Source organism: Pipistrellus kuhlii, unplaced genomic scaffold (genome assembly GCF_014108245.1).
Source record: "Pipistrellus kuhlii isolate mPipKuh1 unplaced genomic scaffold, mPipKuh1.p scaffold_m20_p_19, whole genome shotgun sequence".
Lineage (NCBI taxonomy): Eukaryota > Metazoa > Chordata > Mammalia > Chiroptera > Vespertilionidae > Pipistrellus > Pipistrellus kuhlii.
In genome coordinates, this window is record NW_023425504.1 from 15,725,927 (window position 1) to 15,753,712 (window position 27,786).

The following is a 27,786-nucleotide window of genomic DNA, read 5'->3' on the forward strand; positions in this document are numbered from 1 at the left end:
ATATAGCCTGCATGCTGGTTGTTCCCCATCCCCTGTCCTGAATTATTTGAACAGGCTACCTAACTCTGGGCCATCTTTTAACCAGTATGCTACTCTGTTTCTCAGTAACTACAGGAACTATATAAGAAAAACCATGCTGAGTTAGTGCTAAAATTATAAAAACAGTAACTTATTGGAATTATATATATATATATATATATATATATATATATATATATATATGTAAAAGGTCACTATGATGTGCTCTGACTATGGGGTTGGGGGGGGGGGGGGGGCAGGGCAGACTCTCAATTCAGGAGCTGCCCCCTGGTGGCCAGTGCATTCCCACAGCGGGAGTGCTGTTCAGCTTAAGGACAAGAGAGATAGGTGCCAGATGCCAGGCTCACTGCTGTTGAGCACAGCAGAGCAGCAGCAAGCCTACCAAATGGCAGTGGCAGGCACAGGGGGGTGCAGATAAACAGGAATGGGATGAACAGGAGCATCACAGCACCCAACCAGAGCCGCCTGCCACTTCGCACACAACTACATCCCTCGGGGGATGTTGGACTGCCAGTTTAGGCCTAGTCCCCACAGCCAGGCCAAGGAACCCCACCGGTGTATGAATCCGTGCACCAGACTCTAGTATATATATAATTGTTAAAATGCATCCTCTTCAGAATAACCCTGTGTCATTTTAAGAAAAACAGTAGTTATACAAAGCTCAAGATATGTAGAATTAATCAAATTCCATATTTGGTTTCTCTTTCATTAACTTGATTGGCATTATGAAGTGATGACATTACAAATATCTGAATAATTATGTTATTAAAAATGACTTACATATTACTGCAAAGGGTTCTGCAAACAGTATAGTTCTGGGATAAGCAGTACCATTTAATGAGCTAGGCCAGCATTTCTTAAAACATGCGGCCTGGATCACTGATTTCATGGGGTGCTAATAGGCATTACATGCAAAAACAAAAATTAGTGCTGTTCGGTTATCCTCTGTTTGAAACAGATTTCATTCCTGTAAGATTACTCAAAACTTTCAATATACTAGTGTTCATTGTGAATCTGTAAGCATGTGGTATATCATGTAGAATTTCTCAAGCTTATTTGGCTATAGAACCCCTTGTTTCACAAAGTATTTTTAAAAATAAGTGACCCATGAATTGCTTGTTGTGAAATAGTGGTTTATGTATAGTTTAAAGATAAGCTGAAAGTGGAAAGGGGCTAAGAGAACACAAAAATAGAACTATAAATAAGCAACCAATGATCATTCTAGTGCTTGATATATAGAATACATGTTTGTAAGTATCCATAAAGTGAACAAAAAGGTGGATACATCACCAAATTAATCTTATAATTACTTTTCTATTGTGATTAAAGCATTACATTTAAGAAATAAAAGTTCAGTGTTATAGTGAAAAAAAATATTGGTTTTGCAGTTAGACCTACCCAAGCCTAACTCTACAAATGCCTCAGGCAAATTATTTAATTACCCCAATTAATCATCCTGAGCCTTAGTTTTTCTCTGAATTGCAAATAATACTATCTAATTTGCAACTCTTCCATAAGTATTAAATATATTATTAAACTTTAAAGTTGCTTGGCACAGATTAGTTATTCAACAAGCATTGGATTCCTTCCCTCTCAAGGGAATATAATTTAGGTTCCAAATGATCATGGAGGAAAATATCATAGGTATAGGAGCCACAGTGAATCTGATTCCAGTTCCCATTCACATACTTGCCAGCAATATAACCCTTAATTTCTGCAAGCATTAGTTCTTTTTACAAAAAAAGAGAGAATTAAAAATATCAAGCTTGAAGGGTTATTTTAATGATGAAAATATAAAATGTCTAGCAAGCAGCTTGCACCTAGTAGGCCCTTATAATTAATAAGCATTATTCTCAATTTCTGAGAGAGACTGCAATAGAAACCTTATTTAATAAGCAGCCAACCTACTGTAAAAATCTTTAAAAACTCATATAGCTCATGATTAGCAGATGACAGATTTGCAACCCATAGAGTCTATTCAAAGAAAATCTATCATCTATCATCTATATATCTATATCTATATCTATATCTATATCTATATCTATATCTATATCTATATCTATATCTATATGGCTAAGCAACCACCTGACCAGTGCAATGATTACTAGAGTGAAGACGCTCAATGCAGAAGCTACTGTGACTTGGCAGTTGTGGTTCTTGGGTGAACACATAGGAACCAGAAAGGACAGAGCCCGATTCCAGGGTGTATCACCTGAGAATCACCCTCTCACAATCCGGGACCTCTTGGGGGATATAGGAGAGCCAGTTTTGTCCCAATCTCTACAGGCCAGGCTGAGGGACCACACCTGTTGGAGGGACCCTGCTCACTCCACAGACACCCTTCGAGTTGCAGCACCACCCCAGGTGCAGCTGGCTAGGTAGGGATCTCAGGAGGTTGGCTCCAGGGCATGTCCAATTCACCTCACCCAGTCCTACCCCGCAGGCCACCTTCTAATTAATTTCCTTTCAATGTGCATGGATCCATGCACCAGGGCACTAGTCATAAATAAAAAGATAATGACTACATGTTAGTAAACAAAGAGTTAACAAACTATTTTATAGACCTTGCAGGAAATTCACTACCATTCAGAATGTAGTCAAATTAGAACTCATTTCTCTCTTTTAGTAATCTAAATAATAATAGGAAGTCTAGAAAAATCTGGTAATCATAATTAGATTCACTAGGACCAAAAATAAGGAGCTGGGTAAAAGGCAAGCAAAGAAATTGTGATGATGGTTAAAAAGCTATAACTCAAACTTAGGTCATATTTTTTCTCTACATTTTCTCCTAGGTTTCCTAAAAATTTTTTTGTGTGTTTTTTCTTAGACACCCATTATTTTCTTCTCCTTCAAAGCAAGTCTTATTAGATAAAATCACATTCCTCCCTACACACACACACACACACACACACACACACACACATACACACTTTTACTATAGCATAATATTATAGTAAAATAGATTTTATTTCATATCTATCAGATTTTTTAAATCTTGAAAGATTGACACTTTCTCAGCAACTCTATTGACTGTAAGGCAAATTCCCTCAGTTGAGTTATAAAGTGCAGGAAATAGATGTTTATAATGACAAAGAAGACAGACTTTTAACTAAAATGGCACTAGCACACCACTATAATTTTACTTTTTGTCTAATTCTGACAAGAGCCTCTGTAGATCATGGTTAATGGCACTCTAAGGGCTTCAACATTTCCGAGAGGGGCCACATAATTCAGTGAGTGTCTGGTGAGTATACAGTATACATGTCAGAGAAGGAGGAAAGAAAGAAGTTGGCATTTTCTTCAAATGCCACCAGTCATGGCTGTACTGAGAGTAAGACGGAAATACTGAGAACAAAACAATGACCAGTGGCACAGCACTGTGTACGAAAATTTTTTCTGGCAGGCTTGTCAGTTTAGCTGCAATGTCAATTGTGTGTTGTGATTGATTTATCTGAACTTTCCCCCCCCCCCCCATTAATCCCTTAAACTTTTTTCTGGTCATGCCCTTTCCCTGAGTACAGAGGACAATGGGCTCTAGGGGATCAGAGAAAATACTGACTGTTAATATTTGAGGTTTTGAATTCACTAGCATCATTCCTCCGAACTATTTTACTCACCAATTTACTGCTGTTTCATAAATAAAACATAAGGGAATTTAATAGTTATCTATGTATTTTTTCCCTCGAATATCTAGAAAATCACTTCAAGTGGGTATATAAACCTGTTTGGCACTTTGTCACTAACAGGGATAGGCAAAGTTTTGTCCCTAACAGGGATAGAAGTCTGGGAACTTGGTGTCCAGAACAATTTTGTTGGTATAGAAAGAATTCCTCATTTCACCTTCCTTCTCTAAGAAACAACCACAGAATGGGTGTCTTTAGGGTCTCTAAATTCAATAATAAGTGATTTTTCAAATTTGGTGGTTTATATAATGAAATACAAAACCTTTTTTAAAAAAATCATGTTTCCATTAATGAAATTCAGATCTTATTCCAAGAAATGAAGTAATATTTTTAAATCTTATAGGAGAGAGGGTTAATGATTGAGAGAGAGAGAGAGTATAGGGGGAATTGAGACTGATAATATTCTTTTCCTTAATCTGAATAGTAGTTACCTGCAAAGACTCATATTGTGATTGAAAGATCAGTCAGGAGCCAAAAACCAGGATTAGAGGCTTTACTGGGGGAAAAACCTGCTGGGCTGTCTCGCAACGCGTGCAGAGATGAGCACTTCTTTTGAGGGGAGGGACGGAGAGGAATGGGGGCTTATTGTACTCAGCACATGCTGATTGGTGGCTTTATGGATGGTTCATATAAGGTATGTAGTTAGGCACTCAGGTATTTTCGGGCTGCAGGTTATGTCATACTCTGCCCACCAGTTGGGGGAAGGGAGGATCTATCTATTCGTGATCATTAATTGAACTGTACATGTATGCATGTATGACTTAGGCACTTTTGTGAATATGTATTATATATTAAAAAAGCAAATAATCTAATTGCATTGTAGAAATAACAATGGAAGTTTAGATGTCACATTGTGCAAGGGAAACCTTTAAAACCAGAGCCGATTTGTCATACAAATGGAAGTTTATTTTCTACATTTTTATTGAAAAGTGTTAACTGGAGATTCAAAAATTCTTTCTTTCTTGATAGACTTGTGTTACTATCTCTTTAATAACTGGCTCAGTTTTAATTCTATAACTTAGTCTCATAAGTTGTGTGAATTTCTCAGATAAAGTGTTAATGAACGCCAGGTTTTTGCATGCCTTTCCTTATAAGAGCCAGAGGGCACAGGACACATAATTTCCCAATTTCGGTATCATGATGCAGTTGTGTGTAACAAGTAATTTGTTACTGAGTAAAGTCTACAAATGTTTTACCTTATATGGCTTATTCAGTATTGTATTACAGTTATGCTATCTCCTTCAGTGTATATATTCTTATCCTTTCTTAAATAAATAAAACACGCTAGGAATAGTACATGACTATTTTATGTGTTTCATTGCCCATAACTGAAATCGTAATCTGTCTATGTAAATGTGTTGAGTATGAAATCTTTACCTATCTTATGAGACACAGTGAAAAAAAATTGACAACTACTACTTTAAATCAGAACCTGAGAATGTATTTGAGGCCAGGCATTGGGAAATAGAACTGAGAGCCACCTTAGAGTGTTGGCTCCAGTCTATAGTTTACTTACTCATATTATTATGAAAGCTAATTCCCACATCTTGATAGAAAACCCAGCTATGTTCTCATGTCATTAGTGAAGTCATAGAGATCCATTCCATAGCAATCTTTCATCCAAAATCTTTCAGATATCTGGAGAAAAAGAATCAAGGTCAGGAGAGTACACAGCTAAATGATGACACTCTGAATAAGTATATATGTATGCCCAATTCATAAAGATGAATGAAATTAATGTTTGAAAGGAGAAATAATGGAAAAGTATTATGTTTATATTTCTATCATGAGATAAAATCATTTTTAACTTACATAATGTAACTTGGACTTGCATTTGAAATTGATTGTGTCTGGATGCCTGCTCTGAAACCTCATACATGCAAAAATCAGACTTAACCCGCAGACTTTCGAATGTAGTTTGAGTTTACACAGGCCTCACTAATTCCTGAGAATAGAACTTTTGTTAGGAGTAGACTGTACAGTCTATGAAGGTAGGAACTATATATTTATTGATTTATTGACATTTATTTATTTATTTATTTATTTATAAAACCAATGGAAGAAAATTCAAAAAGATCAAGCCCTTCTTCCCTCACTGAAAGGGTGTTTTTAAGACTGCTAGACATAACTTGTTTGTAGGTCATCTAACCAATTTAGTGGACCACAATTTAGTTGAAATGAAAAGTGCCTGAGAGCAAGCTCCTGTGCAGTGGCCCTTTAGGAGAGTACCTGGGATTCCAGCAGGCTCCCCCTCTTTCTGGCAGACAGAGACTACACTGATTTTCACTGTTGGATGCTATGCAAACTTCAATTCCCAGCACTGGTGCTTTGGGTTGGGGGTCCTGGCATTGGGTTGAAACCCCACACTCCTCATGGGGGACTTTTTTTCCCTTTATTGATTAAGGTATTACATATGTGTCCTTATTGCCCCATTGCCACCCCTCTGCTCATGCCCTCACCCCCCCCCCCCCCGGTGTCTGTGTCCATTGGTTAGGCTTATATGCATGCATCCAAGTCCTTTGGTTGATCTCTTCCCCTAACCCTCACCTTCCCCAACTTCCCTCTGAGATTTGAGCATCTGATCTATGTTTCTCTGTCTCTGGATCTGTTTTTGTTCATCAGTTTAGGTTGTTCATTATAATTCACAAATGAGTGAAATCATGTAATATTTATCTTTCTCATGGGGGACTTTTATAGCCAATATCCCTCTGGCTTCTCAGCCACCACACATGGGTGCAGAGGCCAGCCCTCTTCGTGTATTTGCCCTTCATATCAATGTAGCTTCTTCTATAAATCCTTGTTCACCTATACTCCACTTGGTAATCAGGTTGATTGCTCTATAATTTAGCTGTAAATCCAGTCTGGTGCCAGGAGGAGATTAGTGTACCTTCCACCTACTCTACAGCCACCTTGAAACTACCAAGAGTTTTTTAACCAAAGATTTTATGCACAGCAATTTCAAATTTTCATTATAATTGCTACAGAGGATTCTGACACAATCCAAAGTAGATTGAAATAGTCGACAGAAGTAACTATATCTGTTTCATTCACCACAGTGTTCACGAATATTTTCTTTAAAAATGAATGAGAGCTAGAACAGGGGACAAACAAAAGCAAGACCGTGCTTCACTTGGAATTATCCTTCTCTACAATGGCCAAAGTTTCATTCCAGTGGCAATTTCATGTGAGTTCTTCCTTGACTTATAGTAAGTTCTCTCCCAGAAAGCTTTGCAGCTGTCATACCAATAGATTTTGTCAAGTAGGCCTCATTTTTTCATCACATATTTCTGATTCCCACATAGAATCAAGCTGAAATGTGTCTTCTACCTACATAATTTTAAAATAATGCCAAAATATCATAGTTAAGGGAAACAGACACTTACTTATATATCACATCATGCATAGTGGGAGAACATTACTACAGCATGCTCCAATTTCTCCTGGCCTTTAAGTTATGGTTTATAGCCATATGATTATGGTGTGTCTTGGTCTTTTTAAGAAATTTTATTCTTTTCAGTTCACTGAGCAAAGCATGTAACTTTATGTCTTTCACTAAAGTTGGGAAATTTTCAGACATTTCTTCAAATACTTTTCCTTATCAATATTTTTCTACCTCCTGCAGGGATTTCAATGACATAAATGTTAAGAGCATTTGATATTGTTAAGAGAATCCGCTTATTTTTTAAATCCTTTTTATTTCTATTCTTCAAATTGGACAAGTTCTCTTGATCTATGTTCTATTACTGACTCTTTTCTTTATCAACTTATTCTGATAAATGAGCTTATGTAGTTAGTATTTTATTTAAGGTATTATATCATTCAGTTCTAAATTTTCCATTTAGTTCTACTTTTACAGTTTCTATTTTCTACTAAGTAGTTCTATCTTAACTTTAATTTCAAAGCTGTTTACCTCATTGAGGATAATTCTATTAACTGCTTTAAAGTTTTTGTCTGATAATTCTAGCACACTGGAGATTGGCATCTGTTCAATGTTTTGTTTTCTTAAGAATTGGTCAGATTTTCCATTTTTGTATACCTAGTTTTTTAAATTTTACCATGGGTATTTTAAATTTTATGTTATGAGACTCTAGAGGCCTGTTAAACTGCTCTGGATAAATTTTATGTGCTTTTGTTTTAGCAAGCAATTGACTGAGTTAAGTTTACACCACAAGTTCTGTCTTTCTTTCTGCAGGTGATGATTCCAATGCAAATCCCAGGGGCCCTTTAGTTCTGCTGCTCTGGAAAGAAAAATGGTATTCTCTCAGAGTTGTAGCCACCTGCACAGATTCACTTCAGTGTGTATAGCCCTGCTCTAGGGGAGAAGCAGCAAGAGAATAGGGAGAAAAAAGAATTCATGGCAATGCCTTCCACACTGCAGGGCAGAGGCTTCTTTGCCCAGGAATATGAGTTTTTCTCTTGAAGTCTTAGATGCCTCTTGAAGTTTTGACTGCCTGCAACCACTGCAGGTCCCCAGTATGGCTTTGTCTACTGATCAAAAGCCTGCAGGTAAAGGGGGGGGGGGGGAAGCACAATAGAAAACTTATCACCACTGGTCTTTCTTCAGGTTTTGACTGTACTCCCAATCTGCTGGCTATTACTTTTCATCTTTGCTTTTTTTTGGGGGGGGGGGGGGGGCAAAGGAGAGGGGAGAAGGTGGCAGGGGGGATTTTGTTCATTGTAATCAGCTGGAGAGTTAGGCTTGTTTCACATCAGGCTTATTTTACCTCAGTCAGCACCAGAGGTCTTCTCACCCTTTTGAAAAAGTAATAATCATAACTAGACATGTGGTTGGGGTTTGAGAAGAGATAAATCAAAGAACTTATATACTTATTGTATAGCCCATGGACAAGGAAAATAGGTAGTGAAAACCTGGGGTGGGTGGGAAGGGACTGGCAGGATGTGGGTAATGGAGGGGAAATGGGAGATATCTGTAATACTATCAACAATAAAATATATTAAAAATAAAATGTAGTAATCAGATAACATTTCTGGAGAGCTTACACTTATCAACCTAGATGCTACTACTCTGGTTTTACAGGCTTGGAGACATGAGGATCTTTAAAAACAGGAAAGCAACTAGGATTTAAACACAGGTCTTGAATTCAGATGGCTTTCTCATTTGCTCTTGGAGGGAGAAAAAATACCTCATAATTGTCAGCAGAAAAAGTACATCAAATTCACTATTTTTAATAATTTGTCAAGTGGGAGAAAATGTTGGTTTTCCAAATTACAAATTTACTTTTTAACATCATCCTCCCTCTTCCATTCCAGATTCCTCCTCCCTTCCCACCCTCCCAGCCTTTCTACTGACCTAAATTCAATCCACAGGGAAATATAAGAATCCTTAACTTTCTTTCCAACTTTTAGAGTACATTTTCTTGGCAGAAAACTACGATTCTTGTTTATACGGAAAATCATTTAGCCAAGTGAATATTCCTGAACCATTCTATAAAACAGCATATTTTGAAGAACTAATGTTAAAATTGAGGAACAGGCTCAGAAAGGGTCTCATAATTATAAGTTTAAATTTGCACATTTGCGCCCTACATGGTTTGGTTCAATGGATAGAGTGCCGGCCTATAGACTGAAGGGTCCCGGGTTCGATTCTGGTCAAGGGCACATTCCCAGGTTGCAGGCTCAATCCCTAATTGGGGGCATGCAGGAGGCAGCTGATCAGTGATTCTCTCTCATCATTGATGTTTCTATCTCTCTTTCCCTCTTCCTTCTTCTCTGAAATCAATAAAATATATATTATAATAAAATTGCACATTTGCAAACTTAGTAAATTGGCTTAGCTTTTAAAATGAAGTATAAGAGACTTACAGGAAAGTACACAAAATATTGTATAGTTCCATGAGTTACCAGATAAATGAACACCTATGTGTGGCCCAGGGATATTTTTCTCTTGCCCCCTTCGTTTTTCTGGTTGGTCGAATTATTTCTGTCAAATACCTACAGCAGATTAAAAGGAGAAAATCAACTTTTAATATGAGGAATTCACATAAAGATGAAAATTCTAAAGACAGTGAGGCAAGATGAAGTATATATGTAATTTTGAACTAAGAGCAGCTCACTGGTAGATAAGAAAGAGCAAATATGTAGTAAACAGATTCTTGCTGAGCCACCAGAAACAATGGAACACAGAGGAAAATCTAACAGACTGCTTGGATCTTCCCTGTCTGCAACAGTTAGTTCATATGTGTTAAAGTGAATTATGCTAAGGTTTCCTTCCTAAAGCAGGTGTTTCTATCTGAATTCACTTAAACAGGTAAGGGGAAGGTGAAAAACAAACAAAAACAAACAAAACTCCTCTTGATTTTGTTGGGCTTTATATTCAGCTTGAATATAAAGCTTTATGCCTAAGAGGTTACATTCTAAGGAGACTCTTTCTGGACCCCCCACAATACTCAGGTTAAGAAATGTAACACTGCCAACACACTGAGAAATTTGACTTTTTAAAAAAATATATATATATATATATTTTATTTTTAAAAGAGAAGAAGGGAGAGGGATCTCTAGTCAGAAACATAGATGAGAGAGAAACATCGATCAACTGCCTCCTGCACACCTTCCACCGGGGATGTGCCCACAACCAAGGCACATGCCCTTGACCGGAATCAAACCTGGGACCCCTCAGTCCGCGGGCCGATGCTCCATCCACTGAATCAAACTGGTCAGGGTGAGTAATTTGACTTTTAATGTTTCTTTTGGGACTGTTCTAGTGTTCAGCAACCATAGTAGCAGAACATTTAAATTAAGTGCAATGAATTCACACACTTCAAAAATGTAAGAATCTTTACAGAAGGATATGGATTATCTATATGTGATTGTCTTTCATAGCTTTTATAGTCCAAATAAATGCATGGGTAACTTGTTTTGCCCCATAAATGTCTTCCTAAATATTGTGTATAGTTTAACTTTACTGAGTATAACACATTTGAATGCAATAAACAAGAAAATGGGATTACGTTAAAGCTGAATGTTTTGTAACAGGGAAGTTCTCTTCACAAAATAAATGACCAGCCCTAATTTATTTATTTTAAAACTGGATTTGTGTACTCTAAGTTTTCTTAAGTGGGGTACTTATACAATGCTAATAAGGAAAAATCTCACAAACCTTTGGTACCTTTGGTGGAATTGGATATTCTATATTATTAAAATCTGAGCCCACACTAACCAGTTTGGCTCAGTGGATAGAGTGTCGGCCTGCGGACTCAAGAGTCCCAGGTTAGATTCCGTTCAAGGGCATGTACCTTGATTGTGGGCACATAGGGAGTGTGCAAGAGGCAGCTGATAGATGTTTCTCATAGATGTTTCTAGCTCTCTATCCCTCTCCTTTGTTCTCTGTAAAAAAAAAAATCAATAAAATATATTTTAAAAAATAATCTGAGCCTGGCCCTAGCTGGTTTGGCTCAGGGGATAGAGCGTTGGCCTGTGGATTAAAGTGTCCCTGATTTTGGGGTTTGATTCCTTTCAAGGGCACATGCCTGGGTTGTGGGGCATACAGAAGGTAGCCAATCAATGATTCTCCTCATTGAAGTTTCTATCTCTCCCTCTCCCTTCCTCTTTGAAATCAATAAAAAATTATATATATTTAAAATCTGAGCTTGAAGGATCTAGTATGATACAGCTCTACTGAGTTGTTGTATTTCAATTGTCTGTACCATTGAAGAAGTGATTGTAAGTGTCTTCAATGCAAGCCCATGTAAACAAAGCATCACGTTTAGATCCTGTAGTACTCTTATTTCTCCTGTTTGTTTTTATATATTTCAGTCCAGATTTGAACATATAGTGTAGCTCTTAATAGAAGTACTATTGCACATTTCATTTTAATTAATGTAAGTTCCAGCGTATCCTGCTTATGATTTCGACTGAGAACGTAGCAAATCATTGTCTGAGAAATGTATTTAATTACCCCATGCTTTAGTAGGCTACCATATAAATCTGAAAAAAAATAAAATACATCTATCAGAATCTACTGTGGCACCCTGTATGCTGCGTAAGCGATGTTTTAAACACCTAAAATTCTTAACTTGGTCTGCAAACTCCAACTAGGAAATATCCAGCAAAGTACTCTATGGTGGAAAAAAATCCTAATTTCTCTTTCTAAAGTTACATATAACTTCACATAATGTTCTTTTTCATTTTCTTTAATGAATTGATTTTTTCCCTTCAAAGGGTTTTTAATTAGGCATTTATCTAAGACAAGATAAGCATAATTTTACACATCCATTAGCTAATATGTATTTAGAAATCTGTGATTAACAGCTTGAAATGGTGCCAGTTCTCTGTACACCTATTACATATTCACAAATAAATGTGCAATGGCCTTGTTTAAATTTGACAATTTTTCCTTAAAGTTAAATTGTTTCCGCCTACTGAAACTAAAAATAGATCACCCTTTTTTCATTGAAGATGGCATTCGCCCCCTATTATTTTTCCTTTTAAAAGTCCTGGTTTAGGTATATAATAGATATCATTAGTCTAGATTATACAGTGCAATTTTTGTTAGTGTTAAGTTAATTTCAGTATGTTTCATGTGCTTAAGATGATCTTAACAGAATTGCAAAGGCTGTACTAAAATAAAAGTGTTTTATTATTTTAATAATGCATATTTTTCCATGAATACTAAAATTTGTGAAATGCAATTTATATTATGCATATAACAAAATTATGTGAACATGAATTTTTGAAATGTATGTATCTGCTCATCTATGAAATAGGTGTTTTCTCATACAAGTAATTCAGTTATCAATTTTTATCTTTATCTTGATAATAATATAAACTAATGCATTTTTCATCATTTTAAAATAATTTCTTATGGGATCTTTATATTTTTTACATTAATTGATTTGTGTTTTTCTTGATGTCTGAATGTACTATCCTGAAGCATGGTAACTTATCAAATATCTATATTAGTATGCTAGATTTTGAAGCAATAATACCCTGAAGAAATATATTACTTTAAAATTGCCAAAGTGTTTTCACATCCATTATTCATTTGATGATCATAACAACACTGTGAAATAGTTATGACATGTTATGCCCCACATTAAAGATGAGAAAATGAAAGTTTTCATAGTTTAGAACTTCTAATCCTCATGATCTATCATGGAAGTGTCAGAGTTTGTCCCATGAATTGGGAGAGAAATGAAGACTAACTCTTTTAAATTGTTACTTGCCCTCATATTGCCTTTTTTCAATTATCTAATCCTCTCTGTTAGGACTAAATTTTGTTTTATATTCTGCAAAGTTACCGTTCAGTGAAGTTGAAGTCCTAATATACAAATATAAAATATGCATACACATAATTATTAGTGATGTTTCAATTATTGTAAAACTTTAATTGGTGTTTAAGAACAATCTCTTAGATGAGCAATTTAATTCCCCAATCATCATTTTCCAAATTACTATTATTTTATCAAACATTAAACCAGCAGAAACAATTATTCAGCCATTAAGAACAAAATCACCTTACTAAATAAGTTCTAAATTATCAAAAATGCCAAGTTCAATTTTAGCAATACTTTTCAAATTTATTTCTAGAACGCTAATTTAACAAGATTATAGGCTATTGTATTTAAAACTCATCTATCAGTGGGATTTTTTACTTTGTCCCTGTGAATTATTTGGGGTGGGGGAAGCAACATACTATTTTACATAAAATAAGAATGTATATGTCAGAAACTGTGTAGTATCTTGGTGGTCTTGTGGCAGGGACATCACAAAAATGTGATTGGGAATAGAAAGCAACTGAAGTAATGGACTCTCTTATTAACAAAATTCCTTCAGATCTTTGTCCTCTCATAGTCTTGTTCTTAGTGTCTATTCCTCATGCTTTCATCTTCCCTTGTTTCTATATTCATTCATCTTGGCTTGGACCATTTAAATGAACCAAAAACTCACATTCTGTCCAATGTTGATGCTGAAAATACCTTAACAGCTGACAGTAATCTTTATAATTATCATTTATGCCTATTATGCATTACCAATCATATTTATCTTGGCCTCCCACATTTTATTCTCTTCTATTCTCCCATGACCTCAAATGTGACTGAAGAAGTACTTACTCCTTCCCTCTGTTCACCCTTGACCTACCTATAACCTAAAATAATGGATAAGTTTAGCTCTTCATGCATTATTTTGTGGAAGGTGCTAAACCATATTTTAACCTGAGTATAGTTCATTTTGATTACAGTAAGTTGCTGATGAGGTCCAGGTGCCAGGTAGAATCCTCATGTAGCCCTATTCATTTCTCTCTTGCAAAAATATGTATCTTTGCTGATTTACTATTGATCCTAGTTATCTGCCTTTTCATTAGAAAGAGAAACAATATATTTGAATCAATATGACTGACCTCAGTGTATAGAATTCAAGGTGTCATCTTCATGTTGTTGGGGGGGGGGGATTAAAGCTTCTAACTGAATTTTCAAGGTAGAATAAATCAAATATTAGGTAATATTCAATTGAACACTTTGCTTATGTAAAGGAATAAGAAGGGTATGCCTGAGACCCACAAAAAGATATGAAAAACAAGACAAAGTATAGAATTCACACTAAGAATTTACTGCCACAAAACAAAGGCAGTAGACTTTAGAAGGCACCAATGAGCAAAGACACAAATCAAAGTATCATGACTAGAGACATGAAATACCTATGGAGAAAAAATAACATTTTACACATCCATTAGCTAATATGCATTTAGAAATCTGTGATATTAGTTAATGGATGTGTTAAAACTGTTATGTATTGTAAGTTGGTAGTCTTTTTAAAAAGACATCTTTGCAGAAGCCACAAAATGTTAAAATTCTTTGATCCAATAATTCCATTTCCAGAAATTTACCACAGGGAAATAATGCACAAGGATGATCATTATATTATTATTTGTACTTATGAAAAATTATAAAATATTGTTTTATGGGTAGTTAATTAAGTTATATTATACACATGTTATATAATCATTAAAATATTATAACCCTTTAATAACATAGCAAAATGTTAAATGAAAAATATGCAAATATTATGCACACTATGTTTGCTACCAGGCAAATACATATGGTTATGGAAACTGAATGAGAATATCCCAAAACCATAATAACTTCATTAGGATTCTGGACTTATAACTTCTTTCTTCCTGAACTTTCTATGCTATTATTTATATACTAGGGACCTGGTGCATGAAATTCGTGCATGGAGGGGTGTCCCTCAGCCTGGCCTGCACCCTCTCCAATCCTGGATCCCTTGGGGGATGTCTGACTGCCAGTTCAGGCCAAATCCCTACAGGATCAGGCCTAAACCAGCAGTCAGACATCCCTCTTGCAATCTTGGACCACTGACTCCTAACCACTTGTCTACATGCCTGCCTGATCACCCATAACTGCCTCTGCCTGCCAGCCTGGTAGCCCCTAACACCTCCCCTATTGGCCTGATTGCCCCCTCACTGTTCCCCTGCCAGCCTGATTACCCCCTAACTGAGCTTTGGGCCACTGGGCAGCCGCCATCCCCGGCTTGCCTGAGCTCACAGCTGCCATCCTTGGCTTCCATTAGCCTCAGGCAGCCTCTTCGGCTTTGTCTGGAAATTCTCCTGGTCTAATTAGCATATTACCCTTCTATTAGTATAGATTTTAACATAGGTTTTAAAGCCTACTGTACTATTGGTGCTGCCACATGATCTTTACCCAGATATAACTGCATAGCAAGCCAAACACATGTGCCACACTGTTTCTGTAGTTCTTCAACAGGGTCATAGAAGAGAAAATATTAGCACCAATGAATTGTCATAAAAATGTTTTGGCATTAAAGAATTATGATACAGTCTATATGTACTCTCTTTTTTTTAAACCAGAATCCTCTCAAGAGCATTTATTATTTCTGTTACCTATGTTTCTGCTCAACTGTGGTATGGAAAGCTATCATATTAAAAGTCACAACCTTTTCTTTAGTTATCCAGCAAGGTCATTGAACTCCTGTCTCTTAGCTCTTTATAGCATTTTCAGCATCCAACTTCATGAAAAACTCCATTCTGTATACCATTCTATCATGTATTTTACATTCACTATTATTTAACTCTCATAAAAACCTGATGAAAATATGTTATCATTAGTAGAAAATAAGCTAAAGATCAAGTAAGTAAAATAACTTATTTAAAATTCCATAGTCTGATAGATTTAGTTTATAAAAGCCAGAACTGTGCCTGAATTCCAAATCAGTATTCTCTCTAATGCATCATGATGGCTTTTTCTTCATAAATATCCCTTAAATTCCCTGCTCATCTTCACTCATTTACTGAGCAACTACTATGTAATAGACACTGTGCGAAATTCAAAATGTACATAGACAAATGAAACAGTTCCATTCTCAATAAGGTTAAATTTATTCTGTATTTTGCCAGTTATTCTCATTTTCATTCATTCACAAATTATATTATGAATACCTACTACATGACAGTTCCTTTTTATAAGAAAGATAAATGTAAGATAACCTAAAATATTGCCTGCTCCTGTCTAATAAAAGAGTAATATGAAAATTGACCATCACTCCAACACACAAATGGCCACCACCATGTGGACACAAGATGGCCACCACAAAATGGCCAGCAGGGGAGGGCAGTTGAGGAATATCAGGCCAGCAGGGAAGGGCAGTTGGGGCCATCAGGCAGCAGTGGAGGGAAGTTAGGGGGGAACCAGGCCTTCAGGGTAGGACAGTTGGGGGGACCAGGCTTGCAGGGGGGAACAGTTGGGAAGCCTAGGCCAGCAGGGGAGGGAAGTTGGGGGGGGCCAAGTTGGCAGAAGAGGGGAATTGGGGGTGATTGGGCTGGAAGGGAAGGACAGTTAGAGGGGAACAGGCTTGCAGGAGAGGGTAGTTAGGGGCAATCAGACCTGTAGAGGAGGACAGTTAAGGGTGACCAAGCTTGCAGGGGAGGGTAGTTGGGGGCAATGGGGTCAGCAGGAGAGCAGTTAGGCATTGATCACGCTGACAGAGGAGTGGTTGGGGGGTTATCAGGCTGGCAGGCAGACAAATGGTTGGGTGCCAGCAGTCCTATATTGGAGAAGGTACAGGCTGGGCTGAGAGACACCCCCCCACACACAGTGCATGAATTTCATGCACCAGGCCTCTAGTTATAATACAATATAAAACTGTAAAATATATGAATCATAATGAAGACATAAACATGTAGATTGAGCAGTTATAATGGCAGACAAGGTCTTTCAGATAAATTAGAAATGCCTTAAGACAATAAACATGTCATTGCAGAGAAACATTCTTAAAAGAAAATATGTGGTGATATTCCCTTAACATTGATGGTAACTCTAAGTAGGCAAGCCTATGGGCAGAAAGCCCTGAAACTCATGTCATTGGCATATCACAATGTTTATTATAGCCAGACACAGGAAATCAATCAATGCTCACACGATGACTTTAACTCCATCACCCAATCCCCTTTTCTCATGCTCCTTTTCTCACTTCCTTCAAACATTTGTCTCAGCTGTTAAACCTTACTTTCAGCAAAATAGAGAATATATCTTGTAAAAACTGAAGTCTAGCCCTAGCCAGTTTGGCTCCATGGATAGAGTGTTGGCCTGTGGACTGAAGGGCCCCGGGTTCCAGTCTGATCAAGTGCACATGCCTATGTTGCGAGGTTGATCCCAGTTGGGGCATGCAGGAGCTAGCCAATCAGTGATTCTTTCTCATCATGATGTTTCTATTTCTCCCTCTCCCTTCCTCTCTGAAATCAATAAAAAATATATTTTACAAAAAACAGAAGTCTAACTTCCCAATGTATATGATCCCCTTACTGTATTTTGTTATCACTAGAGAGGAAATTTATATTTTCACCTCCAGAAAAGATAGCATAAATAACTTTTCACAAGAGTGGTTAAGTTTTATTTTTGTATTTTTTGTCCTATTACAAGAAAAAAAAAAAAAAAAAGGAAAACAGGCCTCACAGTATGATTTTAAATCTTTCATTTGCACACAGCTGGCTGTAGGTGGAAAATCTCATCAATAGCAGCAGGCCATAATGTTTTTTATTATCATATAGGAAACATAAAAATTTTAAATTTCTTCAGAAGTGTTTCAACAACAAATGTATTGTCATGATGCTGAATAACAGAAGCTATATACTAATCTGTCTCTCCTGCATATGAATGTTCACAAAATGAGTCTGTCTTACTCTTTGTTGCTCACTGATGCTCTTGCTCTCCTGCTCTCCACAATATTATGCCTAATTTAACAGACAACATAAAAATGAACTGTCAGAAGTAATAACTAGATTAATATTTGGGTAATGTGATAAAGGACTATAGAAGTGATTATTGTTCCAACTTTTTAAATAATGCAGGACCATTTTGTTATAAAGTTTACTTCTCAAAATTTTATTGTTACCAGATATGCTAATATAAGACTCCAGTCAGAATTGGATTATTCAGCTTATTTTCTGCAGTTTATTGTTTTTGACTCAGTCATAATTTTTTCATGTTGTTTAGGTGTAACCACCTTATATTACACTGAAACAGTATCTATATTGGTTTGGCATAGAGGTTTAGCATTGAGAGACACTTGGTTGCCTTGTAAAGAGTTTCAGATTTTGAGATGGTTTGGGTTTCAAATCCTGCTTCTACCATCACCAGCTGACTTCTTAGACAAGTGCGCCAGAGATAAATAGTATAACTGTCTCCCACAGTTGGATGCAATGGATGTTGCTACTTCTTGTCTCCTCATTTGAAGAGGAATATGGGGAAAAAATCTTTGATTTTATGAAGGATAACTGCGTCGTGTTAGTGTTGGAAACACATTGTTATTTTTATTGTATTGAAGTTCAAATATGTGTAGAAGGATGTTAATTGATTCGGAGTAGCTAAAACGGTGGGCTGTGCCAGGTGTGAAGCTATTATCTCTCAAATTTAAATGACCCTTCTTTATTCTTTGTGATGCTGGTGCCAGGACTCTGAAAAATACATTTCTGCTTTGCCAGCTGGCTATGTGCTCAGTTACTGGGAGACTGTAATGCTGGAGGAGAAAGAAGAAACATGCTCCTTCCTGCTTAATCTCTGTTAGTTTCATGTTGATTTCCTGTTCCTTTGAGTCTCACACCTCTCCCCAAGAAGCATCTACTCCAGTGGTTCCCAACGTGGAGCACATGCTCCACAGGGGGAGTAATTTGATTTTTAAGGGGGGCTATTTGAGAATGAGTTATTAGCAGTGATTTTTTTTTTTTGTATTTCTTATGGTTCTAGGGGCCTCATACCCTATCTAATAAAGAGATAATCTGCAAATTGACCATCACTCCAACACACAAGATGGCTGCCCCCATGTGGTCAAAGATGGCTGCCCCCATGTGGATACAAGATGGCCACCAAAAGATGGCCAGCAGGGAAGAGCAGTTAGGGGCAATCAGATAGGCAGGGGAGCGGTTAGTCATTGATCAGGCTGGCAGAAAAGTGGTTAGGAGGTTGCTGGCAGGCAGTAGAGCTGTTGGGAGCCAGTAGTCCTGGATTGTGGGATCAGGCCTAAACAGGCAGTGGGACATCCCTTAAGGGGTCCCAGATTGGAGAGGGTGCAGGCTGGGCTGAAGGATACACAAACACCCCCATGCACAAATTTTATGCACTGGGCCTCTAGTACAGTATATAAACATATATTGTGACATATTTATGCATTTCAGTTCTTTATTATATGTTTTGAAACTTGATTTGCTATTTTTTTATATCACTTCATGTTATTATTTTTTTAACAATTTCTTAGTGATTTATTCCTTAGTACTTCGACTGTCCTTTGTTCTTTTATTTTTCTCTTTCATGAATGCCATGTTCTTTGAAATCTTGTTTAGACCAAGTTAATGGCCTTTTAGGCTTCCTTCATGCTCACTTTTTGAATAATAAGAATTATATGCCATGGGTGAATCAGTATTTTAGAGATGCTTAGGTCAGGCATGGCCAAAAAAGGTTCGGAACAACTGATCTATACTCTGGGAGCAACAGGTATGTCCCAAAGCAGTTGAATCCATGTATGCCTTTTTTCCCCCCCAATACTTACTGAACCAGCCTCATGCAACCTGCTTCCCCTTTCCCCAGAATCACCAGTGCCCCCTTTTCAGAGGTCTGAGAATCAGCACCATGGAGCCCTTCCTCTAAGTTTAATAATTTCAGTCTATCCTGTTTGTCCAGCCCTAGATGTGATAGCTGCTTCTTGTATTTGCTAACTGTATGATAATCTAGTGTTATCTTTTTATTTTTTCAGTTATCAATTTAACAACCTTTATACTTAGCTAATTATTCTATGTGTTAAATTTTCTATGCTCAAATAATTAGTGTGGTTTTTGTCCCCTGACTGGACCCTGATTGTTACAATAAGGTAGTATATTTTTCAGAAATTGTTTCCTCATCTAAATGTTATCATCAGAGGCCTGGCTGGTGTGGCTCAGTGGCTGAGCATTGGCCTGTCAAACAGGAGGTCATGGTTCAATTCCTAGTCAGGGCACATAACCAGGTTGCAGGTTTGATCCTCAGTAGGGAGTGTGCAGGAGGCAGCCAATCAATGATTCTTATCATTGAGGTTTCTATCTCTCTTCTCCTCCCCCTTCATCTCTCTGAAATCAATAAAGACATATTTTTTAAATAAATAAAATAAATGTTATCATCGTAATTAGCTAGTTAATATTAATAAAGGAAGAGAGCAAAGGGAGAGTCAGACATTATTGAGCATATTTAGCTGGGAAGCATAAGCTTGCTTTCTGGACCAGAAAGCTACAGCTTCACACCCTAAAGAATTGCAGCATTGTACCTCCAAGGGGATTAATACCCCTCCCTTCCCCCATTGAGCACTGAATTGTTGGAGGAAGAAGGGGGAGACAGGAACATGAGCAGTAGAAGTTGGGATGTGGCAAGGGAGTTGCTTGCCTATCAGTTTAACCTAGGGGGGAGGGGGAACCCCTTAATTTTACATCATCAATAAAACTTTCCATGGAACACATCTTTCCATAGGGTCCTCAGGAAATTCTTTACTTTGAGGCACCTCCAGAATTCAACTTCTACCAATAGCATAAACATCAATAATAACGTAGGAAGTCCTCAATATCAAAGAATAATTGGCATCAGAAAAGTCTACTTAAGTGAATACAATTTAAAAGAGGGCCACAAATATATTGAAAACTGTGAGTAAAAGGTTTAATTGGGATGGAATCTTGAAAAAAATAATCAAAATTATATTTATCTTACATTTATCTTTTAATATTTTTTACTAATTTCAGAGAGAGGAAGGGATAGGGAGAGAGATAAAAACATCAATGATGAGAGAATCATCAATTTACCACCTCCTACTGGCCCCCTACTGGGGGTTGAGCTCACAATCCTGACATGTGCCTTGACCAGAATCTAATCACAGCTTCCTGATTCATAGGCCAATGCTTAACCACTAAGCCACACCAGCAGGGCTTATCTTACAATGAACAAAACTGAATTTATAATTAGAATTATACCTTATTCATAACAAAGATTTGATATTGACTTTTCTTGTATGTGTGTGTATAATTTTTCTGAAAATTTGTATAAACACATATTATACCCTGAACTTTATTTTTTATTTTATTTGCATACTCATGAATAGGGCAATTTCTGGAAAAATAATAAAGAGCTTCATCAGTTTTCCAAAGAACTCTATCTGCATCATTCTCATCAATGTTCTCTTATTTAACTATTAAGTGGTCTATCTTGCAAGATTCATATTTATCATTGGTTTCATAAGTAATTTTCAATATCATTTTAATTCACTTCTTGAAATTTTGCAAATTTTATAATTTAATTTTTGATGAATTTGAATATATTTGTGTTAAAAGATTGGATTATAACTAAGAAATAATGAAAGCAGAGGCATGTTAGTATTTAATGAGGAGGATTAATTAAGTGGGTATAAATTTTATATAGTTTATTAGTAAATTTTTTTGTATTTTGTTTATGTTAACTTCTCAAGAAACCTTTTAGCTGCTGAGAATAACATGCTAAATGCCTGGCTAGCAAAGATCAGCTTTACATACTTGGTGGGATTGTTGTGTCAAAAGAGATCATGCCTAAAAAGTGTTTATCAAGGGGTCTGAACCACAGTTCATTGTAATAGCTACCATTATTAAATTTCAAAAATCCTGTCTAATAAAGATGTAATATGCAAATGGTCATTATACCGTGAATCATAATGACTGACCATGTAATGACCAGATCACGGATCAGCAGGAGGGTGGGGCAGTGAACTAGAATTGAACAGTGGAGAGCTACAGGAGGGGGCAGGGCAGTAAGCTATGGAGGGTGGAAAGGGGAGCTACTGGAGGACAGCAGTGAGCTACTGGCAAGCTACTGGTACACGGATTTGTGTGCAGGGCTACTAGTTTTGTTTAATAAATGTGTATTTTATCATATTTGTTCAATCTTTACACTTTAGTATTGTGGGGGCAGAAAAATAATTTTCTTCTACCCTTCTAAATTTTTCTGGCTGGAATAATAATCAAATTAACATGAAACATTGACAAGAGAAATGACCCAAAGGAAAAATGTATATGTATATGGAGGATCAGTAAGAATATGAGACCTGCAGACATATTGGGCAGTTGAGGCTTATATGCTATTCTAGATTAAGGAGAGGTAGGCGGGGGTCTGAAACTTCAAAGGGAAAGTAGGCAACTCTCAGGTAGATGAGAAAGAGCAAACATGTAGTAAGCAAATTCTTGCTTGGCCCCCCAGAACAATGGGGCACAGAAGGGAATCCAACAGACAGACTTTGCTTAGCTTCTCACTGTGTACCAAACTTAGATCATAGTATGATGCCAAGGTAATAGCTCCTTTCCATTAAGTAGATTTTTTTTATCTAAAGGGGGAGACTCAAAAGTTATTCTTGAGTCTTTTGTTTCTTAAAAATAACCAGCTTAAAATAATCGATATCCCCAAAAGGCATATTTTAGGATGGCAAACTCTGCTTCCTCTCAGTTTGCATGAGATGATCAAATTCTTTATGGAAAACAGATATAGATAAGAAGACAGAGCAAAACCTGAATGTATGAAGCTCAGTTAAGAAATAGAAAGTACACTTTCCATTGGAGGTATGATATGGTTGCTTCTTCACCTTTAAAAAAATAAAAGACCTTTATTGAAAAGCTGGTTTTAGAAACGGCATCTGGATACTTAGCTATAAAGATGCATCAGTTTTTGGAAACCAAAACTCATAGAAGGGCACTTAAGATTATGTTTTCAATTCATGTATAGAAGTAAAGAGAAGTATCAAGGTAATAAAATGGAGTTAGAAATATATTGTCCAACATACTATCTAAGATAAACTGAAATAAGCTATAATATTTTAACTTTCTTTTAAATGGAAACAGCTCTGCTTGAACTTTTGATATGAAAACATTTACTATACTTATGGCAATTCTAGGGGTTCACAGATGGCCTGCTGCTATCTAACAAGAAGACATTGAAACAAATGGAAATATGAATTTATGGTTCTCAGGAGTTGGAGTATATATGTGAGGTGTGTTGACGTGAATTTATATTTCCTGTATATGAAAAATACATTAGAACATGTAAATGATTTCATATATAGGAAATATTTTTCTTTTTTTAAACATTTGATTTCTCTTTTTTGCAACAGAATACAAGTGTCATGAAAACCACCACTCAGGAAAGGAAAATACTTATTATATCAACATAGTTGTCACTGGATTTGTAGATTCCAACAAACATATTACTACCAGCCAAATTTAATCTACTCACATGGTGAGACTGCCAAAAGAACCACTGAAAAAATTGAGAAAGAAGCTGCTGAGATGGGAAAGGGCTCCTTTAAGTATGTCTGGGTCTTGGATAAATTGAAAAGTAAATGTGAGCGTGGTATCACCATTGATATCCCCCTGTGGAAATTTGAGACCACCAAGTATTGTGTCACTGATGCCCCAGGACACAGAGACTTTAGCAAAAACATGATTAAAGGTACACCTCAGATTGAGCTGTCCTGATTGTTTTGCTGGTGTTGGTGAATTTGAACCAAGAATGTGAAGACATGCTAGCTTACATACTGGTTGTGAAACATTTGATTGCTGTTGTTAGCAAAATAAATTACACTGAGCCACCCTACATCCAAAAGAAGTATGAGGACATTGTTAAAGAAGTCAGTACCTACATTAAGAAAATTGGCTACAACCTTGACCCAGTATCATTTGTGCCAATTTCTAATTAGAATCATGATAACATGCTGGAACCAAGTGCTAATATGTCTTGGTTCAAAGGACATAAAGTCACCCAAAAAGATAGCAATGCCAGTAGAACCACATTGCTTGAAGCTTTAGATTGCATCCTATCACCAACTGGCCCAACTGACAAGCCCCTGCATCTGGCCCTCCAGGCTATCTACAAAACTGGTGGTATTGATACTGTCCCTGAAGGCCGAGTGGAGACTGGTATTCTCAAATCTGGCATGGTGGTCACCTTTGCAGCAATAAACATTACAACTTAAGTAAAGTCTGTTGCTGAGCTGGAGAACATTATGCTAAGTGAAATAAGTCAGTCAGAGAAATAAATATCGAATGATCTCACTCATTTGTGGATTATAATGAGCAACATAATCTGATGAACAAAAATAGATTTAGAGACAGAGAAGTATCAATCAGATGCTAAAATCTCAGAGGGAACTAGGGAAGGGGTAAGGGGGAGAGATCAACCAAAGGACTTGTATGCATGCATATAAACATAAGCAATGGATACAGACAACATGGGGTGAGGGTGAGGGTAGGACTGGGGGAGGGGGACAAGGGGGGAATAATGACACATTTGTAATACCTTAATTTATATATATAGATAGATAGATAGATAGATAGATAGATAGATAATTTCATGCACCAGGCCTCTAATATATATAAATTATTATTGAAATTTGTGCAAGGTGGGAGGGTGTCCCTCAGCACAACCTGCACCCTCTCCAATCTGGGACCCCTTGAGGGATGTCTGACTGTCCATTTAGGATCGGGCCTAAATGGGCAGTCGGACATCCCTCTCACAATCTAGGAATGCTGATTCCCAACAGCTCGCCTGCCTGCCTTCCTGATTGCCCCTAACCACTTCTGCCTGCCAGCCTGATAACCCCATAACCACTCCCCTGCCAGCCTGATCGATGCTTAACTGCTTCCCTGCCAGCCTTTTTGCCCCTAACTTCCCTCCCCTGCAGGCCCAGTCACCCCCAACTTCCCTCCCTTGCAGGCTTGATCACCCACAACTGCCCTCCCTTGCAGGCCTGGTGCCTCTCAATAGCCCTCCCCTGCCAGCCATCTTGTGTGCACATGGGGGCAGCCATCTTGTGTGTTGGAGTGAAGGTCAATTTGCATATTACTTTTTTATTAGATAGGATAGAGACCTGGTGCCGTGGTGGCCAGCTGGTTTGCCCTGAAGGGTGTCCCAGATTAGGGCGGGGGTTCCCTGGGGTATAGGGTGGCCTGGGCAAGGAGCCTGTGGTGGTTTGCAGGCCACCCATGCCCCTTGGCAACCCAAGTAGAAACCCTGCTATCTGGGATTTATTTATCTTCTATAATTGATACTTTGTAGCCTTGGCAGAGCCACACCTCCTGCTTGCTCATTGGCCATAGCCATTTTTGTTGGGATTTATTTATCTTCTATAATTGAAACTTTATAACCTTGAGTAGAGGCCTGGACTGCCCATGGTGTGCAGAAAGCTTGGCTTCCTCCATTGCTGGGGAAACCCAAGTCTCCTGCTTGCTCCCTGGCCATAGCCATCTTGGTTGGATTAATTTGCATATTTGCTCCTGATTGGCTGGTGCATATGGCTTGAGGGTGTAGTGAAGCAATAGTTAATTTGCATATTGCTCTTTATTGCTCTTTAATTAGATAGGATATATATTTATTTCAGAAAGGAAAGGAGAGGAAGAGAGACAAAGAAATATCAATGATGAGAATCATTGATCAGCTGCCTCCTGCAGGCACCCTACTGGGGATCGAGCCCACAACTCAGGCATGTGCCCTGATGAGGGAGGAATCAAACCATGACCTCCTGGTTTATAGACTGATGCTCAACCACTGACCTATGCCAGCTGCACTGCACCATGAAGCTTTTAGTGAATCTCTTTTGGGGACAGTGTGGATTTCAATGTCAAGAACCTGTCTGTCAAAGATGCTCACCATGATCCAGTAATGTAAGCAGCTGGCTGCACAACTCAGGTGATTATCCTGAACCATCCAGGCCAAATCAGTGCTTGAATATGCACCTGTGCTGATTGTCACACAGCTCACATTGCTTGCAAATTTGCTGAGCTGAAGATTGATTGATCACCATTCTGGAAAAAATATGAAATATAGCTCAAAGTTTCTGAAATCTGATGATGCTACCATGGTCAATATGGTTTCTGGAAAACCCATGTGTGTTGAGAGCTTCTTAGACTACCCTCCTCTGGACCATTTTGCCATTCATGTCATGAAACAGACAGTTGCTGTGGGTGTCATCAAAGAAGGCAGCTGGAGCTGGCAGTCATTAAGTCAGTCCAGAAAGCTCAGAAGGCTAAATGAATATTATCCTCAATAACTGCCACTCCAGTCTTAATTAGTGGTGGAAGAAATGTCTCAGAACTGTTTGTCTAAATTAGCCATTTAACTTTAATAGTAAAAGAGTAGTTAATGATTACAATGCATCATAAAACCTTCAGAAGGAAAGGAGAATGTTTTGTTGACCATTTGGCTGTGTGTGTGTGTGTGTGTGTGTGTGTGTGTGTGTGTGTGTGTGTTTAAATTATTAGTTTTAAAAATCTGTACTCTTTAATGGACACAACTTGACCAAAAGTTGGTCATAGAATTTTGAGACCCATCAACACAAAATTTAATGATAAAAAATGTTTTTGATTTCTGAGAGCAACTGCATCAGGTTGATATTTTATTTTTAAAATATATTTTCATGATTTCAGAGAGGAAGGGAGAGGGAGAGATAGATAGACACATCAATGATGAGATAGATGCCCCATATTGGGGATGCCCTGACTCAGAATCAAACTGTAACCTCCTGATTAATAGGTCGACTGAGCTACAACTGCTGGGCTCAGCTTGATGTTTAAAAATGGATTTTGAAACATTAAAATATTGTATGTTATTAATACCAGCTTGTAATCACTGTGGTTTGGTTTGATTCTATTTTATAATAGAAAATATATAGATCAGGTTTTCTAAGTGTCAGACATCAAGAATTTGTCCCTAATAATATCTGACTTTGGTAATATAACATATTTGTCATTTATTATATTCTAAATGTATTATGTGGGCTAAATATAATACTTTATTACCACATTTTAAATTCTATGTGGCCTGATAATCAAATTTACAGAGACAGATTCACAGGAGAAAATCAAAGTTTTAATTCATTCACACAGAGAATTCACATAAGCATAAAAATTCCTAAGATAGTGAAGCAACATTGAGTATATATGACATTTTAGACAAAGAAAAAAGGGAAGAGAAAAAGTGGTTATAGATTTCAGAAGTGAAAATGGATGGTTTACAGGTAGTTGAGAAAGAATAGAACACATATAATAGGCAAATTATTTCTAGGCAACTCAGAAACAGTGGAATGAGGTGAGGGTGGGGGGGTGGGAGAGTATGTAGCTTATAGCCATCTGCCTGAAGCCTTCCTATTTATCATTCTTAATTCAAATTAGGCTAAGGTGAACATCCTAAGATTTCCTTCCTGAAGCAGGATTTTATCTCTGAGTCTTTTGGGCAGGAAAAGGGGGAGGGTCAAGATTCTTTCTGAGTCTTCTTTTTCTTAATAACCAGCTTAAAATCAATATCTCAAAAGGCAGCTTCAAGGTGGTAAAAGGAGTTTTTAGGGGTAAAATAGGGAGGTTTAGGGAGTTTTAGAAATAAAGAGGGTCCATGTGGGAGGACAGAAAAGTTGGGGGGCTGGGAGATACTAAAAAAGATACTAAAAAAAGCATACAGAGAGAAGAGATATCAATAGATAAGGGGAGAGGAATACACCCATTCACAAAAGATAAGGGGAAAGCCACAGGGAGTAGAGAAACAAAAGGGAGAAA

General features: G+C 37.3%; 1 pseudogene; it reads left to right on the forward strand.

Moving 5' to 3' along the window:
- The first annotated feature begins 19,653 nt into the window (after positions 1-19,653).
- LOC118721957 lies at positions 19,654-26,452 on the forward strand (annotated as a pseudogene).
- Positions 26,453-27,786: the final 1,334 nt, after the last annotated feature.